Source organism: Amblyomma maculatum, chromosome 7 (assembly GCF_055883805.1).
Source record: "Amblyomma maculatum isolate TAMU_Amacu chromosome 7, ASM5588380v1, whole genome shotgun sequence".
In the NCBI taxonomy this organism is placed as follows: Eukaryota; Metazoa; Arthropoda; class Arachnida; order Ixodida; family Ixodidae; genus Amblyomma; species Amblyomma maculatum.
In genome coordinates this window covers 53937932-53953411 of record NC_139350.1, presented here as the reverse complement: position 1 = coordinate 53953411, position 15480 = coordinate 53937932, and the positions used below count along the sequence as shown (strand labels likewise).

Genomic DNA, 15480 nt, shown 5'->3' with positions numbered 1-15480 from the left:
TCCAATTTGCGGAGCGACGGCACGTGGTAATAAACATCCATTCAAGTGTCAACTACATATCACTTATTTGAGTTGGTCATCATACATATAAATGACTTACTTGTGGTTGATGTTACGTACTTACGGCGAACGTTTCCATTATTTCATACACAGGTCCGTCCCTGCTTTTCGCTCAGATGACATTGTTGTTAAGCATTGCCCTACAAGGCATTGTAGGCAGCGTGGTGGAAGCTAGTTTTCTCGGATTGTTTTACGCAATTAATTGCATTTTTGTGTAATCTTGTAATTAGTTGATGACTATTCAAACTGTAAAATTTTTGGTAATTGAATTATTAAAGCGAAAGGCGTACTAGTCCCATTACGCGAAAATCCGATCACCTGCATGTGGACCCGATGATTCCCCAAAAGGACTTCAGGTCCTCGCGTCGGAGAGATTTCTCCGCGAGATATGCCAGCGAGATTTCGTGGGTGGCAAATACTGCGTCTTTGTAAATAAGAGAAATGCGCAACAACATAGACAGGACACAGGAAGAAACACATATACAGTTGGTAGTTGCGCTCGGGAACTGTTGTATGTGTTTCTTCTTGTGTCCTGTCTAAGTTGTTGCGCATTTCTCTTATTTACTATGCAGAACCAACTAGCCCGACAACACGTTCTTCTGAACTGCGTCTTTCTTTTCCTGTAAACCAGTTATAAAACGCCGGTTAACTTTGATGCGTTCAACGGAACGCTGGTTGTGTTCGACAAGGGGCGCGCGATGTACCGTGTGCAACAACAATGCTCAGGCTTTCGAGTTTCTATGTTACAGATTATGCAGTGCTCTCGGAACTTTTTTTTTTCTGTAATGAATTACCGGCAATCAATTACTCCACTGTAAAAAGGCTACAGAGGTAATGCGTCTGTGACAATATGGCTGCGTCAGATATTTCAGCCACACGACTGTGCGCATGGATGCCTGGCGTCAGGGGAGCTCTAGAAGCTTTTGACCACAGAAGTTAACTGGCTAGGCTCTTGTTTCACACGAAAGACGGCTCTGAAGTTCTCAAGAAAACATCTTACGAATAGTCTTCCAGCACTTCAGTGGCCTTATCTGCGGGCCCTTTTCGCAGCGCCAACATCTAAGCGTGGTGGTTCATACAGAACGTATAGAAAGTGGCACCGAAGCATTGCGCAACTATGAACGGGTCTGTAAGGTATTCGAACAGTACAACTCCACTCTATCCCTTTCAAAGATTGTTTAGTGTAGCGGCAGTTGTTTTCATGAGAAAACGTTGCAGTCAGCGACGACAATTCTAAGACAATCCCTGTTTAAAGTTAACAATACGTGTAAACAAATTTCAAGCCAGCCGCACTAGTTTATTCCAGTTCGAGCGAGTTTCTGTTATTGCAAAAAATGTTAAAAGAAAGCAACACAATATTGATCGATGACTATTCTGTAATTATCCGATTGCTTTTCCATGGCTGTAATTGACGACTGTGGTCAGTTCCATTTCATTTCGAGTAATTGTAAATGTAATCAGTTACTTGTTTTCTGTAACATGTACAAGACTGGTTTCTCGCATCACTTCTTGAATACCGCCGGTGTCTTCTGTGTACGTTGATCAATGCGCTCTCTCATGTCCCAGGGTACATGCTGCTCCATGTCACTGCCACGGCATCACCGTTATCATCATTAGCCTAAAGCGTGTACCACGTCTGCCATGTCAAAAAGCAGGTACCTTTTGCCAAAAATGCCAAAATATCCCGTGAGAAAGGGCATCGGTGGCATCGACCGTTTTTAGCCTCTCAGCGTCGCTAACGAGCAGGTAGTACTTCTTGTAGCCGGATAGCTGGCACGTGACAAGGCCGGGCACTGAGTGATGGAGGTTTCCTAAAAATAAAGTGCCGCCGCACAACATATTATTCCTGATCGAGCATTAATATTTGTGTCATTTCTTTACATTGACGATAACAATTGGGCAATAGCCCGTTGTAGAAAACTAACGGTGGCACGTGTATGCTCCGTTTTCTTTCAATAACTGCCATAAGATCCGCTAGTGCGTTGTTATTTTCAGTTTAAGAGAGTATACGTTCTTATTCATAACATACATGAATAACAACTCCACAGTTTTCGTAGAACACAGTGAAAATAATGGCAGCTCTAGCACAATCTGTTCTTGAGATAAACATTTGTTAAGTAGGCGAACAAGTGTTCATTTCCCTGTTTAACGAACCTTAAACGAAAGCTATAATTCTGAAATTGACAAGCATAACAATGCGCACAACAAAGAATGTATTTTTTATTGCTGACATTTTCAGGTACCAATTTGTATATTTTAATTTACTCGTAACAGACTTTTGCCAGAAGCAGAGAGCGCGGAAGCATGACACTCCTCATCATGGTCAGAAATGTCCCGAAAAAGAAACTACATCTTTGGCTCTAAACCAACTGAAGATCCTCTTGTCCTGGAGATCAGGCGACGACACTTAAAGTATTTATACTAAAAGGCCGACCAGCCACCTTTTGTGTCTCATATTCTGTAGGGACAACCAAATACCGCAGTTGAGGCTGTGAACGGTCAGGGAAAGGAAAGCATGCACTTTCTTTTTTCTCAAACCACATTTCCTTTCACTGCTTTTCGAATACGATTATTTCAGTTTTCACGAACAAAGGGCAGTCCTTAAATTTAAAAAAAAAAAAAGAACCTCTAGTCTTGCCACGGCCCGAAACATTTACTGCCGAGGCGTGGGCGTCGGTTGACCTCATGAACATTCGCAACAGGCTACTCTCACTGAAAACTCTTTATCAGCACTATAAGCGCCATCACGACACAATCCAATACTAGCGTGCATAGATGCCGCAAAGCGACACCTTTCGATCTGTACGGAAGCCCACATTACTAATATCCTAAGCGTCAGCAGGAATGCTCAGCATCTCATTGGCGCCATGGAGAGCCAATAAGCGGACACACACAGTCTTAGCCGTAGGAAAGGCACTGCGAAATTCGGTAGAGGCTTGTCAGTATAGAGTTGTAGGACCAACCGTCGCAGTGCTGCAGTCACGCACCTCCATCGCCAGAGCGCTCGTGCTCTCTTTATACCGCTGCATGCAGTTACCGGCGAGCTCTCATCTCGAATAAACGCGCCCGCCGTCCTTCAAGGCGCCACCAGCCAACCGTCCACCAGCCAAAAGCATGCAAAACAACTGAATTGCTTGCAAATTGTCCAGCATCGCTACTGTACAAAACTATAAATCAAATGTGAATATTCTACTTAAAAGCTGTATCGAGCCTGAATTGATTATTAGCATAATTATTCGGTGCTTGTGTCAATATTTATACAAAACTCTTAGTCGATGCCGATAAGCGAAACGTTATAGCGGTGAAAAGACGCTGTGTTGAGCACCACTACGGCGACGCAAACCTCATGGCAGCATATTCATTTTGCAACCGCATGCCTCGCCTGCAAGACATTTACATCCTATTGTGAAATTGGGGATTCGATCTCGGGAACCCCGACTACTGTGCCGGAGTTCCCGGGATCGAATCCCGGCCTCGGCGGCTGCGTTTCGATGGAGGCGAAACGAAGTGGCGTCCGTGTGCTGTGCGATGTCAGCGCACGTTAAAGATCCCCAGGTGGTCGAAATTACTTCGTAGCCCTCCACTACGACCCCCCTTTCTCTCTATCCACTTTCACTCCCACCTTCATCCCTTCCCTTACGGCGCGGTTCAGGTGTCCACAGAGCAAGTGTGACAGATACTGCGCCTTTCCCTTCCTATGAACCAACCAACCAACCAATTTCAACGTTTACATGATGAACACACTGGAGCCAGATCAAACCTGATGAAAAGATCTTCAGCTATGAGCCATGGCTTCTGGCATAAGACATGAAGCTAGGGCTTGCTGAATCTAGTTTAATCTTCTGTTATATGACTTGAATCGTAGAAGCATTGATTTGCACTCGACGACGCATCATAAAGAAAACTTTGCTGAGCTAGTTGGTGACTGGAAAACATAATCAGGAAACAATGTCTGTTCGGTCGCCTCTGCATGTGCCTTATGTTTAAGACCTTTTTTTGCTCACGTTTGTCGTACATCGAGCAGCTAAATGGCTTTGATGCAGCAATCAGGAACGAGGGCTTGCTGTCCATTAGTAAAGAGCCTTAGCACCGTCGTATGGCAAATAGGCTACGTTAACAATACGGTAACTGCTAATGCGGCCAGGCAAGCTCAGTAACGGTACCAACAGAACTGCGTTACCGTAATGGCTTCATGGCAATTTTGCTGTCTTAAAACTCCATAATAACAACAGTGGTCAATTCCACTTCGAAAATAAAAATTACATTACGTCAAGTTCATGTAAGTTTACACTGCCCATGCTGAAATTTGCTTTGTGCTCACCTTATCCACGCAACGTGCCTTTTTTGCAACTCCATATCTAGAGGCGCGGCCCCGTTGGCTCCCTGTCTGCATCATCATCATCACCATCATCCTAGTTGCGCCCACTGCAGAGCAAAGGCCTCTCATATATATTTCCAGCTAATTCTGTCATTTGCCAGCTGCGACCACCCTTATACCCCTAAGCTGTCTGATCTCATCCACTAACCTAACTCTCTCCCGGCCCCTATTACCCTTGTCTTATCATGGAACCCGGTCTGTCACTCTTAGAGACCAACTGTTATCTTGCCTTCGCATTGCGTGACCTGCCTTCATTATTTAAAATAGACTGTCAGTTACTCGTGTTTGTTCCCTGATCCAATTGGCTATCTTCCTCCCTCTTACCATTACACCTACCATTGTCCTTTCCATATAGCTCCCTGTGTGGTCCTCAATATAAGCTGGACCCTTTTCGTTAGCCTCCACTGGTAAACTGCCATTTATTAAGCGCAAGTACTTAGCGATTGGGCTCGAATTCAATCTTACTCTAGCTATTTCATCCTCATGGTCGGGATCTGAGGTCACTGCCTCTTCGAAGTAAAAGCATTCCCTTACCAGTTTCAGCGCCTCGCTACCTGGCCAAAATTGCGGTTACTTTCCCAGACTCTTCAACATTATTTTAGTTTTTGCATAGTAATTTTTGCGCATACTATCTTCCTTTGCGCCTTTATAGGCCATTGCGCGCATCACCAATTTGATTGGCCAGGGACAACTCTCTAGTGTTTGGGTGTTCACCTCCAAGAAAAGTTTGAAGCACGTTATGCGCAATCACAACTAAGAAGGCTCAAGTGGACATTTCTTTTCTGTCCACGGTGCAACGTAGGTAGAAAGCAATTTCAGAAGTATGTGTCTTGAATGCCGCGTTATGTGCTGGTAAATGAGGTGCGCTCAGCAGCTGTACATTGTGGGATGCCTACAGAACTTCTTTTCGAGGGATAGTGGAAACGACGACATGACAACCGATATTGCTGGGGACGAAATCGTATTAACGAGTACGTTTTTCTGTAAAACGAACGGCACTAGAAGCTTCAATGCTTTGGTCGGAGCGGCAATGTTTCTCGCCGGTAGTGGACAACGCGATGCATGCAGCTCATGGTCCAAGCGTTTTCCATGTGAATCGCTGGTGCTTGGCTGCTGCATGAAGATGTTGTCATTGCTATCTTTTGGCACTGCTTCGACGCGATGTTACGTGAAATTTTTTTCACGTACCATCGCGTCGACGCAGTACCAAAAGACATCATCACGACGACGAAGTGCCTCCATCCAACTTGTGGACTACGGAGACACTAGCTCCGTCGGGCGAAGCGGAGTTGAAGAGCCCTTCAAAGTGGCAACACAGCATCGTGCGTGGTGACCATGAAACGTCGACACAATAAGGGAGCAACGTCGATGTCGCCTAGATAATGGCGACGCACTGTTATGTTTTCGAATGGCTAGCCTCAGATTGTCGCGGACAGCTCGACGTTCTCGCGGCGACACGCGGTAGGGGCTTTGACGGAGAGTTCGGGCGTTCTCGTGGATTACAATTCAATTTTGGGTAATCGACGTTTGTCAAACTTTTGACGACGGCGAAGAGCACTCAGAGCCATGCGGAGCTCATCTTGTCTGTTCCGGAGCAGGGATTAGTTTGCGCCAAAGGCGGGCGTGTCATCTACAGATGAACTTTCTGGAGATCGGTTAGAGAGGGCGATGGCATCTAGAAATAGTCGATCTAAGAAAGCAGTCATCATTCCTCTGTAGATGTGTTAATTTTTTGACAAGGTGTGAAGCGGCGCTTCAGCCAGTAAATTTTGGAAATGAATGATGGCCTTTGTGATTACGAATCCTCGATATAAGAGGAATTGACAAAAATGGCAAGCGCAGATCGCCACGGAGGTAGAAGCCCAGCGCACGAGCTTCATCGCTGGAAACGCCTACCGTTTAGCGCACCTCGCGAAGCGAAGCTTGAAACCAGGATTCGAATTATGCGCTGCTCTTAATTTTGCTCTCAAGTTTGAGAGCGTTGCGTCAAATTGACGTGGTAGTGACATGACCTTGAGACCTTTATCGTTTCGGATTACAAAATCGTCCAATTGCCAGTGACTTGTAACATAGCTCTGCCCCTGATGCACCCTTTCCGTGGCCAGCGCTGTTGCTACATCGTGGCCAAACTATGGCCAAGCTTGACAAGGGACCGTCTCCTAACTTTTTTGAAATGGCGCTATAAATACGCAATAAATGATGTCAACAGAGTTCTATCTTTGCAAGAAACTATTTTTAAAACCCAATAACATCAAGCAGAACTAGATGCGTTTTTTAGTTTTGCAAATCTCCTCAGGAACGTTTGTCTCCGCGAGGGCACTCTGACGGCGTCAAAGAGTGCACATGACGGCCTGCATAGAAACAGCTGATTTCCCGGATAGTTGCTGCTATTTAGGCGTCGTTGAATATCTAGGTCCTGTGCGGATGTCGTTACTAGCTACAAAATTTGACTGCAAGCAGTGAAGGCTACGAACCTGCAGTGAATAGCTTGGTGAAAGCGTTTGGCACGAAAATCAGTTAAGTCGGCTTGCTGAAGAGTATATTCATCAGTGCTTACCTGCGATGACAAGAGCGACGAGCAGGAGCCATGTGATCTGCTGTTCTGTTTATTAAGAAAATACAAGAGGAAAATGAAGGCTACACTATTACATCTGCCGACAGATAGAAGCTGGCAGTATCAGTAAAGCAGGTGGCAGCTGCTATGCAAGAGCTCGCGACTGCAGTTCGGGAAACGAGATCCGACGCCCGACCTTATACCACGGATTTCTCGTGCAAGCCGCAGGGACATTCACTGCTGTACTTCACAACCACATGACTTCTGGCACACCGTACTTGGTTCTTTCGACTGCTGTTGCTGCTGCTCCATTCCGTTCATGTTCAGTTGCTGAAGGTGTTCAGACTGCATAAGGTACAGAAATTGTGATGTTTATGTTCCGCGTGGTTTGTTCAAGAGAAAAAATAATTTATTTAGAAATGTTTACCGTCATTGAGGCGAGAACGAGTTTGCTCTACCAGGCCTAAATTTAGAGGCGATAAAGGTAGGCTGGAACAGGGATGTGTAGTATGTTCATTTCGCGCAGCAAACAGAGTGATGGTGTTGGTCGCACATTGTTGGAAGGCCTCCCTGTCGTTGTCATTGTACCTGTTCGTGTTGAACTGTATCCAATCTGTCGGGAAAGGCAAGTGTATTACGCATGCCGATGTGTGAGGTCGCATGCGAGCTAGTAAATCGGCTCAATTTCCGCGATCCCAATATGACAAAGAGCCCACCAGAGGGGTGTGGAGATTATCGCGAAGGTGAAGAATCTACGCTAGTCTTCAAGTACCGTTATATACATTAAGCAGTCTCTGTAGTGTTTCAAAACATGTTCATTTTATACACATTCCGCATTCTCTTTCAATATTGTGCGCATTATGTACAAGCTTTTTCTGTTGAAAGGCCAGTTGAACAGAAGACGAAGTTTTTGGTTTTGTCGAAAAAGACTTGGAAGGACAAACGTTGCCGACTAGAAGTGCACCTATCACACATATTTATGGTGTATTCGTTTTTTGGGTGCTTATCCTTGATAGTGTTGTACGTTTTATTAGTGTAAAATAACCTTTATTCACACATTGCCCCAGCAATGCATTTGTTATGCTTAGTTATTTTATTGTCACTAAGATTTTGTAGTCATTCAGCAGTCATTCTGAGCACTGAAGCTAAGTAATGTGCACCATTTTCCTAGCAGCTGCTACAGCACAGAGCAAAACTTATAATAGTAAACCATCCATTTGGTTTTGTAATATTTGATAAATAGTCATTTTTGGTAGTGCGCCATGCATACAGCACCTATTTGTATAGGTAGCTTCAATATGAAAGAAAACGGCTTCTTTGAGCCTTATAGTTTATTCTGCAATATGCATGTCAATGTTGTAGGGTCATTGTGAATCAAGATAAATGGGCTTCTATATATGCTGCCTCTTTTGCAGTAAAAACGCTCAAGTGAAATGTCGCTGTCAGGAAATGTTCTGCTGAATACAACTTGCAGTAAAAAAATCTTTGTTGGTGGTATTTTCTGATTCCAGTCAGCATCAGGAACATTTAATGTCTTGTTGTAATGCTTCAGTTTAAGCATGTTTACGACACAGTGACCACAGCCAACTGTATCATGGTGCAAGAGGATAGCAGAGAAGGGACAGCGAGTTGGGTCTGGGATGGCAATTGTCGCTGGTGTAATCAGCCATGACTTCAGTAGGTAGTCGCTGTGTCCTGCATAACCAAAATATGACATTCACTTAGGCCCACCTTTTGCTAATCTCAACAACTTTAGAGCATGCTTTAAAATACAATTGAAGATCTAGCCCACAGCTAGATTCGTAGATATTCGCAGGAATGCTGACAACCTGTGTCGTTGCTATTTAGGCGAGCGTAATTGTAAGGACAGCCTTGTAGCTTCGTACTGGTATAAATAACGTGCTATGATTACCTACATAACACAAACATCCCGGTGTCTTAGGCAGGAAATAAATTTAAACACTAAATATTTGTCTGCTGTTGCATGCTGCCATGATAACAAAATTGCACTGCAACATGCATTCTCTGACATCACTAGCCCGTCTCATTCATGCAGCTTCAGCATGTTCAGGAAATGGATCACTTGCCGAAATCCAAGTCAGCCTTTCTGCAAGGCTTGTTTTCCAAAAAAGTCTTGTTATAAAAAAAAAACTAGGTCATGCTGAAACGAAAAGAAGCAGGCGGTTTTACGACGCATTCACTTTCGAGTCCCGAACGTGTCACAGGCAGGGAGCGTGACAAATGGCTCGAGACCAGTCATGTTCGAGGAGTAAGGCGCGCTGGACAATCCCTTGTCCCTTCATCCTGTATTTTACAGATAAAGTGGAGGTATACAGCTATCGAACCCTTCCGACAGCTGTGGCTAGGTCATCTCAAAGACAACTGTTGAAAAATAAAAAAGAAAACTCGCATCTGTGCCTTTCTTCAAACAATGCGAGAGTGGGAACGAGAGCTTTTCGTTTGAAAACAAGCCTTGCAGAGAAGCCGACTTACAGCATGTGGGCCATTGCACACATCAATCCATATAATCAAGATCGTTCGATGACCAATACGGGATTTTTATAGCTTAACCAGGCGGAAAAAGCAGGTGTTCACAGCAGGCGTTCGTTCACCTTTCGGCGCGCAAGAGTACCGCTAGACGAATGCGTCGTAGAGGAGGCGTTGGCCCGGCGAGGCAGTGAGGTTCATTAAAATCTGCATGTTCGAGTCGCAGGTCTGAGATAAAGCAGGCACAATATAAGATTACTATGACATTCTGAACTCATAGCCAAACACGCACAGTCACTCACTACTGTGATGTTCACAACGTATAACTCTTTGCGTAGCGACTTGTTTCCTTATCTCCCCGCGGCGCTGTTACGACCAAGCATCCGCATTTGCGCGCTCTATTGTTCGCCTGTGGGCATGGATAAGTTTTGTGAATATGTGGTGATGGTCCAATGGCTCTAAGTGAGCCTGTTTCCAGGAATCCTGTTTTGTAAGCATGTTTTGCTTTGTGGACAACCTGCAAATGCCAAATTGACCCTGTCAAGAGAACGTCTGGAAAAACACAAAGAAACGTCCCCCTGCGGGAAATAGCAGGAAGTGCTTTCTTTCTTTTGTTCACCCTTCCAGTCGAGAAGTGCTATCCTCCAGTGATGAATGCCTCCTATCCAAAGGAGAGGACAGAGTGACATGTCCGCTGACGTGCAGGACAAGAAAGGAGCATGACTCATACGGCCATTAAGTGATTTCCCGGGAATGCAGGAAAGATTTGCAATTGTCGAAAAGGGACCATGTTGGGAGCCCTATGCGGCGCCACGTGCACTCGGGTTTCGGAGAAGTAAAACCCCCAGAACCAGCCTGTGGTTTCTTTGCTGAAGAATAGAAATGTACCTCCTCTCCTCGCCGTTCCCAAGCTTTTCCCGCCAACAAGTGATCACGCCCAACGAATGAATGCCGGACCAGTCAGTGCTTCAGACCATCAGTGCAGTGATGTGTTCGATTGGATGCCGATACCTGAGGGGCGTGCCCTGGATTTGGTTGGTCAGCATCTTCAGAGAGGGGCTGGACATAGGGGGTTTTTAAGGACGTTGCAGAGCACGAAATGTCGCTCTGGGCCCTGGGTAAACGGCTCATCCAGTCGCTTCTCGCTATGAACTCTTAACGCTTGCCATTTTGCTGATGTACCCTTCTTTTTCGTGTAAATAATCTTGTAAATAAGTTTCTCAAAGTGCCATTAAACCTGCTTGTACATATTTCACCAACTTCGAAGATTCAATCCTACTTCAACCCCGAGTCTCTGCACGCTACCAAGTGAAGGCCGGGTCGACATAGCCCCAGCGTCACGACAACTGGTGGCAGCGGTGGGATCTGAATCTACAAGCCACAACATCTGGTGATTGGAGGTGGATCTGAAGCTACAAGCCACAACACCTTGTGATCGGAGGTGGCATCTCAAGCAACAAGCAGGAGCAACAATCGGCCAACAAGAGGGCAGCTCGGAACATCGATCGCATGTGTGGGTGAGTGCTTGGCTTTTCTTCTGATGTGGACCAGGTTCTAGAACAGGGTTAGATTTTAGAACTGGTAAAGAGAGTGTGGAAACGCCTTTAGGTTTGGTAGTTTGCACTGTTGTTTTGGAAGTAGCCGACACTCGGAGCGATCATGGACCTACAAAAGCTGCAGAAACCGGAACTGTTGCAATTGTGTGAGGAATTGGGAATTGATACAAGTGGTTTGGCACGAAAACCTTTGATTATAAAGGCAATCACAGATTTGGGAGCCGATGATGAGGAGCTCAGTGAAGCATGGAACCTCATCGGTCAAAAAAAGGAACAGCTCAGACAGCAGAAAGAGCGGGAAAAAGAGCAGAAAGAGCGGGAAAAAGAGGAAAAGAGGCGTGAGCGTGAACTTGAGAGGGAAAAAGAGGAAAGGGAGCGCGAACGTGAGTGGGAAAAAGAGGAAAAGAAGCGTGAAAGAGAAGCAAAAAAGCTGGACCAAGAAATTGAGCTCCGGAAATTAGAACTAGAGTTGAGCAAGAGGTCGGGCAATTGTCCCCAGCTAGCGGTACCTCTTCTCAACAAGGAGGCAGATTTCAAGATGTCAAAGTACATGCAGCCATATGTGATATCAGGGGATATCGGTCTGTATCTGGCTAACTTTGAGCGAACCTGCGAAAAACTGTCCTTCCAGCGAGACACTTGGTCTCAGAGATTATTGACGGTTCTGCCCTGCGAGGCAGCGGAGGTTGTCGCGCGGCTAAGCAAGGAGGACGCGGACAACTACGAGAAGGTCAAAGCTTGCCTTCTGAGAAAGTATAGGCTTAGCGCCGAGGCGTTCAGACAACGTTTTCGGAAAGCTACTAAGTCCAGGGACGAGAGTTACCCTGAATTCCTGTACAATTTAAGAGTTAATTTGGGCGAGTGGCTAAAGAGCACAGATTCCTACAGTGATAGGGACGCTGTAGTCGAGCAAATTCTTTTGGAGCAGTTTTATAACTGCCTCCCAGAAAAAGAAAGAAATTGGTTACAGGACCGAGGCGAAATTAAGTCGGCAACTGAAGCTGCCGAACTTATTGAGGAGTATGCTTCGCGCCGACAATTCAGCAACCCAGCAGTGGATAGGCCCCGCAATCCCAAGTTCAGTGTGAAAAACCGTCAGGAAAGGCACTTTGCTAGAGTTGGAAACGAAGAAATGAAGGTTTCTTCAGGCAAATTCCCTAGAAAGGACGGCAGTGAGAAAAGTGGGGAAGTGACCAACGTGCAGAACACAAAGAATAAGCTTGAGGCTAGGAAGCCGCTCACATGCTTTAGGTGTAATGAGCAGGGTCACATTGCCGTCAACTGCCGGAAAGAAAAGATTGCTTTCTCGTATGTCAGGGACTGCGATGAAAATATGCAGCTTTTAGAACCCTACCTGCATGACCTAGTAGTCAACGGGAAGCCTTGCAAGGTACTGCGCGATTCGGCCGCAACGATGGATGTTGTCCATCCGGCGTATGTATCGCCTTCCGACTATACAGGACAGTGTGCATGGATCCGACAGGTAGTTGAGGAACAGAGGGTGTGCTTGCCGATCGCGAACGTGGTCATCGAGGGCCCTTTCGGCGAATTAACAACCGAGGCTGCCGTTTCAGGAAAGCTTCCTAAGTGCTATCCGTATTTGTTCTCCAACAAATCGGACATGCTGCTGCGAAAGAGGGGCATCCTTTTCGGAGACAGAGTTGTGCAAGCCTTAACACGTTCAAAGGCGCGAGAACTAGCTACACTGCTCATTCCAGAAAAATCCACAGCGGAGGAAACGGCAGTTAAAACAATGGTAAATGCGGAAGATAGCAGGTCAGAAAACTTTGAGAGCGAGGCATCTCAGATAAGTCAACTTGAAAGTGAGTTTGATGAGACGCGGAATGAGGACGTTCTTGAGAGTAACCTCTTGCCGCCAGTGTCTAGTAATCTCACGAGACTTTTAAGTGGAACCCGAGAGGACTTAGCTATAGAGCAAGCCAATGATCCCAATATACAGGAGATAAGGGAGCGCCACCGCGCCACTAAGACAGCAAACAATATTTCTTTCGAGATGAGAAAGGGAGTGCTGTATCGCTTATTCAAGGATAAGCGCGGAGTAGAGCGGGACCAATTAGTCGTTCCCCAAAAGTACCGCGGAGACTTACTGCGACTTTCCCATGGCAGCTCGTGGTCATGTCACCTTGGAATAAAGAAAACAAAGCAGAGGCTGTTGCAAGAATACTATTGGCCTGGATGTTTTAAGGACACGGAAAATTTTGTACGGTCATGCGACACGTGCCAGCGGGTTGGAAAGGCGCAAGATAAGTGGAAAGCTCCGATGGTGTTAGTACCAATCATTACCGAGCCGTTTCACCGGTTAGTAATAGATATAGTTGGGCCACTTCCTGTGACCGAGTCAGGGTACCGTTATATCCTCACTATGTTATGCCCAGCCACAAAGTTTCCAGAGGCTGTTCCGCTGCGCGAGGTGACGTCCGAGAGTGTAGTGGATTCGCTGCTGTCAGTGTTTGCACGAGTTGGATTCCCTTCCGAGGTCCAAAGTGATCAGGGTAGCGTTTTCACGAGTGTCCTCACCACCTCATTTCTCGAGCGATGCGGCATTAAGGTAGTGCATAGCTCGATCCATCATCCGCAGAGCAACAGCGTAGAAAGATGGCACTCTGTTCTCAAACGAGTCCTGAGGGGACTGTGCTATGAAAACAAGCGCGAATGGGATACCTGCCTGCCTGCAGCGCTTTTCGCTTTGCGGTCAGTGCCGCACGAATCCACTGGATTTAGCCCAGCCGAGTTGGTGTACGGAAGGTCACTGCGCTCACCTTTGCGAATGGTGCGCGAAGCCTGGGAGGGGCGCGGAGAAGACCCAACAGTAGTAGAATTCATTCTGAACCTCTTGAATCGCTTACATAACACTAAGGAACTCGTTGAGGCCAGCATGAAGTCAGCCCAGGCTCGTTCCAAGGTGTACTATGATAAGACAGCCCGTCAAAGGACATTTTGTATCGGGGACCAGGTGATGTTGCTGAGAAGTTCAAGGCAGAATAAGCTCGAAGTACAGTGGGAAGGACCGGCTGAAGTCGTTGCAAAGCTTTCTGACACTAACTACGCAGTGAAAATTCCCGGTAGGCGTAAAGAAGTGCGCATTTATCATTGCAATCTTATGAAGCCTTATGTGCAGAGGGAAGCCGTGGTAAATCTAACGTTAAACCTTCCCGAGGAGATGGGGGACAACTTGATTTGCCTCAGCGGAAAAGGAAGCAACGCTCAGGAGCTTCTCAAAAAGACGGAGCAGAGAGGAGAACTAAAGAAATCCCAGCTGTCCGATCTGGGCGAGATAATAACAGAGTTTGAGGCCTGCTTCGTGGACAGGCCAGGCAGAACTGATTTGACTGAGCACGATATTGAGCTGACTTCAGACGTGCCAGTGCGATCAAGGTGCTACCGATTTTCTCCAAGGCAAAGAGAAATTCTGGATAGGGAAGTAACTCGCATGCTGGAATTGGGAGTAATAAAACCTTCGGAAAGCGATTATGCTTCGCCTATGATCTTAGTAGAAGCTCCAGGTAAAGACCCTAGGCCTGTGGTAGACTACCGAAAGCTAAATTCTCTCACCAGGGATCAAGTGTATCCTATTCCGAATATTGAGGAGAGAGTAGAACAGGTCAGTAGAGCGGCATATGTGACTACGCTGGACCTTACTCGAGGATATTGGCAAGTACCGCTCACTGAACGCGCCAGCAGATACGCGGCTTTCGTCACTCCGACGGGCAGCTACCAGCCAACAATGATGAGTTTCGGGCTCAAAAATGCTCCATTTTGTTTTTCACGACTCATGGATAGGGTTTTAAAGGGGTGTGAAACATTCGCGGTGCCTTATTTAGACGACATTGCGGTTTTTTCCGACTCATGGGCGGACCATATGGTACATCTAAGAGCTGTACTGAGCCTTTTGCGTCAAGCTGGACTAACCGTAAAGGCCGAGAAATGTTGCCTGGCAAGGGCGACCGTGGACTACTTGGGTCACAATGTAGGTCAAGGTTTCAGGAAACCCAGCGAGATTAAGATTTCTGCGGTAGCAGACTACCCGCGGCCGAGCACGAAGACGGAAATTCGAGCATTCCTAGGTCTGACGGGATACTACAATCACTACATCCCTAACTATTCATCTTTGGCTAGCCCTCTGACCGACGCTCTCCGCAAGACAGAACCGACAAATGTAGTCTGGGACGAACAAAAGGAAGCCTCCTTCGTAAACCTGAAGGCTGTGCTGATTAGCCGTCCGGTATTGCGAGCTCCAGACTATGGCCGAGAATTCACGGTCCAGTGTGATGCCAGTGATCGAGGGTTAGGTGCTGTTCTCTGCCAGAGAGATGACGACGGTAATGAGCACCCCGTGCTCTACTTGAGCAGAAAACTGAGTTCTAGAGAGAGGGCTTATTGCGCGTCAGAGAAGGAATGCGCTTGCATTGTATGGGCCATTCAAA

General features: G+C 46.4%; 1 protein-coding gene across 1 annotated transcript in view; it reads left to right on the top strand.

Annotated features, from left to right (window-relative positions):
- LOC146183224 (cubilin-like) overlaps positions 1-15480 on the top strand; it is a 184804-nt gene that overhangs the window by 131025 nt on the left and 38299 nt on the right. The window lies entirely within an intron of this gene.